Genomic DNA, 6000 nt, shown 5'->3' with positions numbered 1-6000 from the left:
TAAAAAAAAAATTAGAAAAGTTTTTGTCATTGCAGTACTTATGTGAAACAGCTATGACCAAAAGTTTTGCATCGTTCTTTAGAATTAACTTAAATTTGCTTCATACAGTCGAATGAAACCTGTAGAATAATGCTATGTTAACATAGTTAATTAAATATGTTAACATAACATAAATTTAATGAAAAAATGAGAATTGAAAAATTTGATATTTCAAAATTTAACATGAAACACTACACCATTATTATAGCTTCTGTTAAACTTTTGTGATATAATTTTGCATTTTCTTTGATAACATGTTAAAACAAAAGATCTAAGTCATGTTCATATAGTTTAGTTTTTTTTTTTTTAAATTATGTCTCAATCCTACAATTCTAGATGATGTAAAACCTTTGGTCATAGCTTTATACATGCACTGCATGTCTTTTGTGATACAATTTCCCTGTAATATCCGCCAAATATATATATACAGTGCCTTGCAAAAGTATTCAGACACCTGACCAATTCTCTCATATTACCGAATTACAAATGGTAATGTAAGATGACATTGGTTTTGTGTTGGGAAATATATTAAAGAAAAATAAAAAACTGAAATATCTTGCTTGCATAAGTATTCAACCCTTGTGCTGTGGAAGCTCCCAGTTTGCACCGATGAAAGAAATTGCCCTAACGAGGACACAGTTGCCCTACCATTGGCCTCCACCTGTGAACCATTAAAGTTGCTGTCACATTTTCTGGATAAAAACCCCATTGTTGAAGGATCATTGGTAAGGCTGTGAATCTGAAGGAAAATGAAGACCAAAGAGCATTCTACAGAAGTTAAAGATAAAGTAATACAAATGCATAGATTAGGGAAAGGGTGCAAAATAATATTCAAGTGTTTGGATATCCCAGTGAGCACAGTTGGATCAATAATCAGGAAGTGGAAGTTGCATCACACCACCCAGGCACTGCCAAGAAAAGGCTGTCCCTCAAAACTCTGCGCTCAAACAAGAATTAGACTTGTGAGAGAAGCCACAAAGAAGCCAACAATCACTTTGAAGGAGCTACAGAGTTCACTGGCTGGGAGGGAGTCCTGGTGCACCACTCAACCATATCAAGAGCTCTGCATAACACTGGCCTGTATGGGAGGGTGGCAAGAAAGAAGCCGTTACTCAAAAAGTACCATCTGAAAGCATGTCTGGAGTTTGCCAGAAAGCATGAGAGTGATCCAGCTGCGATGTGGGAAAAGGTTTTGTGGTCAGTTGAGACCAAGAGAGAGCTTTTTGGCCAAAACTCAAAGCACTAATTGTGGCACAAACCTAACACTGCCCATGCCTCAAGACACACCATCCCTACAGTGAAGTATGGTGGTGGCAGCATCATCCTGTGGGGATGCTTCTCATCAGCAGGGACTGGGCATCTTGTTACAATTGAAGGAAGAATGGATGGAGCAAAATACAAGAAAATACTGCAAGAGAATCTGCTTCAGTCCGCTAAAAAACTGAAGCTTGCTAGGAAATTCACCTTTCAGCAGTACAATGATCCCAAGCACAAGGCCAAAGCAACATTGGAGTGGCTCAAGAACAAAAAGGTGAATGTCCTACAGTGGCCTAGTCAAAGTCCTGATCTCAATCCCATTGAGAATCAGTGGCACTATTTGAAAATTGCGGTCAACAATGGTCGTTCAACCAACCTGAACAACCTGGAGCAAATCTGCCAAGAAGAATGGGCCAAAATCACTCTGAAACTGTGTGCAAAGCTGGTACATACTTACCCCAAAAGACTTAAGGCTGTTATTGCAGCGAAAGGTGGCTCTACCAAATACTAATGTGTGGGGGTTGAACACTTATGCAAGCAAGATATTTCAGTTTTTTATTTTTCTTAAAAATATTTCCCAACATAAAACCAATATATAAACTGTACTGCACTGTATATATAAAAACCAGGAGATCAATCCATCAAGACGAGGTCACATTTTTCAAGGGGGTCCTAGAACAACAGCTACAGATCCAACCAAAGAAATGGCAATGATATTGGGCCACTGTTGATTCTAAATGGTATGCAAACAATCCATCAGTGGAGAATGTGAATCAGAGTACCTGATGGTATGTTTTATTGCTCATCTCTCATTACAAGCATGGTGCATTAAAACAGTATTTAAATACAGTAGTTCAGAAGGTAGCCAGAGGGTTTATTGGATCACTGCTCTGAACTTCAGACTCTAACATTTTCTCTTCATATCCAACGACTAGGTTGTGAGGCTCAGGGCACAGATTTTGACTTGAACGTATATCTTGATTTATTTCACCGTGAATTTAAGGAAAATATAACTGATAAGACAGGACTATCAGTCTTGAGGAGGCAGTGTGGTGCAGTGGTTAAAGTCTAGGGCTTATAATCAGAAGGTCAACAATTCAAATCCCACCTCTGTCACTGACTGACTCACTGCTTGACCCTAAGCAAGGTACTTAACCTCCATCCTGCGGATGAGATGTTAAATCAATGTCTGATTGTAAGTGACTCTGCATATAATGCATAGCTCACATACTACCTCTGTTAACTGCTTTGTAATAGTGGTCCAGTATAAAAATAAAGATTATTATTATTACCATCATGGACAGGAATGGTGCAATATCACATGCTGCAGGACTTTCATACAACATAGATCACAAATCCCTTTTAACATCCATAGTGGAATTATGAAATGTCCAAGAGGTCCATTATCATATGCATGCAATAACCTTCACCTTATTCCTGTTTCAGAACCTCGAGGGCTATAGTAGATGGAAGACTTGCATATACATTCCTTGTCTGAGCTATTACTGTTTAACCTTTCCAGGACCTTTGATAGAGGTTTCTTCATTTTATTGTTACTCTTAATATACCAATGACGATTATATCTATATATATATACACACACACACACACACACACACACAAAGTTTACATACCCCACTGGAAAATTAGAATCTCTAGAAATCTCTCAAATAATTAAGAAAAATCTTTCATAGCAGAAGTTTTGCTTTTCTGAATGAGGGAAAAAAGTTACAAGAAATAGATGTTTACAATTATTTCAGCACTTTTTTTTTGCAAAACTCCAACAATGCCAATTCAAAAGTATTCATACTCTGATGCCAGGATAATATTGTCTACAAGGTGCTAGAAATTTCAACACAGAACCTAATTCTAGAAAATGCTGGATTTTAGGTGAACATTCTTAGAGAATATAAAAAGGTTAGGCATAGGGTGATTGCTGTCATTACCAATAAGTCCATATGGGAAAAAGTAAAGAGCTATCTGAAGACGTTAGGCAGAAAATTATTTATTGTCATAAAGCTGGAGAAGGATACAGGACAATTTCGAAGCATTTCAGTATCCCAATTTCATCTATTGTTTCTATTATCAAGCAGTACAAGCCTCATGGTACTGTCACAACGCTCCCTTGGTCAAGAAGAAAGAAGGTTCTTTTACCAAGAACAAGCCGAAGAATTGTGAGGAAGGTTAATAACAATCTGAGATTGACTGTCAAAGATATTCAAAGTGAATTGGCTATAAGTGGGACTGGGGATTCCATTTCAACCACAGGTCGAGAATTGCATGGTGAAGGTCTCAATGGTCACAAGCCAAGGAAAAAAGCCACTCATAGGAAAACATCACAAGAACAGTTGCTTAAAGTTTGCCTTGCTACATACAGCATTTTGTTTGCCCCCCAAGTTTCAACAAAGTTAGGTGCCTTCGCTCCACATCTGTACATTAATAATTGAATATTATGTGGTGATAAAACGCTTAAACTAAGATTTTAATAGAACTATGTAAATGTGTTATTTTTTACTTCCTGGTACAAAATTATTTCCATCTTTTTTCAATTCAATCTAATTTCGGCTGTTTTGCAGCAGCCTTACCAAGTGATCCAATGCAAAGGTACCAGTATACAATTCATCTGTAACACTAACTGAAGAAATAAAAGATTCTCAGCACAGTAAAAGGAGGTCCAGTACTAATGTATAGCTACCCTGATACATATAAACAGGATGAATGCGAAAAAAACCAAAAATGTATAGATGTGGAGCAAAGGCACCTAACTTTGTTGAAAAGTAGAGGGAAAAACAAAATGCTGAACGTAGCAAGGCTATTTATTTATTTATTTATTTATTTTTGAGAACGGTTAAGAAGCTCTGAGAAACCAAGCAAACCATAACTGTTTCATCTTTATGAAGTTATGGTTTTAGTAATTGCAAAAACACACAAAATTGGGCAGACAATGTTTTCACTAAGCATTTATCATTTAAAAATACATGCCGGTAGCACCAAATGTAACAACCAGTGCCAATGGCATCTCTGCTCAATGCTATACAGGGGTTCCAACATGCCCCTTTTTAAAGGGAAGTGCTAAACTAATACACAACTAAAACAAAACAGTTGTGTAAAGGTAAGTATAAAGGAGCATGTGGCAGAGCAAAGCTCTGCCCTTTTTAAATTGGCAGGGATGGGGTTAATTTCCCCTACCTGCCTGGGTTTATTGTGTTCAGGTGGCTGGGGTTGATTAGTTGATTAGGTTAATTAACGACCAATCAGTGCCCAGCCACCTGACATAAAAGGAGGCCTCTGCTTCTCATTTGGGAGGAGAGAGCTGAGGAAGCAGGTTGGTGTTTGTGGTGTTTGTGGTGTTTGTGGTGTTTGTGGTGTTTGTGGTGTTTGTGGTGTTTGTGGTGTTTGTGGTGTTTGTGGTGTTTGTGGTGTTTGTAGGCATTGCCCAGCCTGGAAATTGTTATTTTGTAAGTTTTGTTTTTTGTATTGCTTTATTTGTGTTTAAATCCCTTTATTTTGCCCTTCCCTTTATTTTTGTGTTTATTTATAATAAAATCGTTATTTTTTTGAACTGCAGTCTGTCTCTGGGCCTCTATCCACTCGCCAGCCTGCCACATATGGTGTCAGCAGTGGGATAGCGCCACCTAGAGGCTCAGAGCAGTATATATATTTTCTTTTTTAATTTTTGGGATAATTTAAAAAAAAAAAAAAAAAACATGGGAAAGAAGAGCAGACAGCAGCAAAGGCAGGACAAGCAGCAGCTGAAGAAATGTAAGCTGCTGCAGCCAAGGCTGGAGGATCCGGCCAGCCTCTTCCCCTGGTGTTCCTGGTGCGGGAAGGAAGACCATCGTTGGCGGTCCTGCCCAGATGTGCCACAGATATGAGGAGGACAGCCACAACTGGGCAGAATGCCCCTACAACCAGGCCCAGGAAGAGGTGCAGTGTTCACCCTGGGCATCAGGGGCCACCCCACTACCTCGAGCACCACCACCTTCACCACCTTCCCAGGAAAGCTGGGACTGGTTGATGCACCCCGAGGCAGACCTCGTCCACGATCTCCCAATAGTTAAACGCGCTGTGGCATTGAGATGGGGAGAGGTGGGAACAGTGGGAGGAACAACACCACCCGGCGTCCTTCCCAGAGGTTGCCCTCATGGTGGTTAATTACCTGGTGGTAGACAAGGGAGATGCCCTGGTCACTCCAATAAAGAGGCGTGAGCCGCCGTCGCTCCCAGAGCCCGAGAGGGAGGAGGAGCCGCCGCCGCTCCCAGAGCCCGAGAGGGAGGAGGAGCCGCCGCCGCTCCCAGAGCCCGAGAGGGAGGAGGAGCCGCCGTCGCTCCCAGAGCCCGAGAGGGAGGAGGAGCCGCCGCCGCCGCTCCCAGAGTCTGAGAGGGAGGAGGAGCCGCCGCCGCTCCCAGAGCCCGAGAGGGAGGAGCTATGGCCCAAGGATGCCATGCCCGCCCAGCTCAGGGATGATTCATTTGGATCGCTTTGGGTTGCCTGCTGCTCCGCATCGCTTGGGACTGCTGGTGTCTCCTTTTTGTTTTCTAGGGTTGCCGAGGGTCCGCCGCCGTTGCTGCCTCCGCCACTAGAGGGAGCCGGGCCACCGTCGCCGTACTACCTTGGAGATCTGGGGCCCCCTCAACCAAAGGACGCTTGGGGGCTCCGACATCAACCCCGCCCACCACCACCCACCTTAACAGCCCACCCAAG

The sequence above is a fragment of the Polyodon spathula genome, chromosome 2, assembly GCF_017654505.1.
Source record: "Polyodon spathula isolate WHYD16114869_AA chromosome 2, ASM1765450v1, whole genome shotgun sequence".
Lineage (NCBI taxonomy): Eukaryota > Metazoa > Chordata > Actinopteri > Acipenseriformes > Polyodontidae > Polyodon > Polyodon spathula.
Note: the sequence above shows the minus strand (reverse complement) of the source record.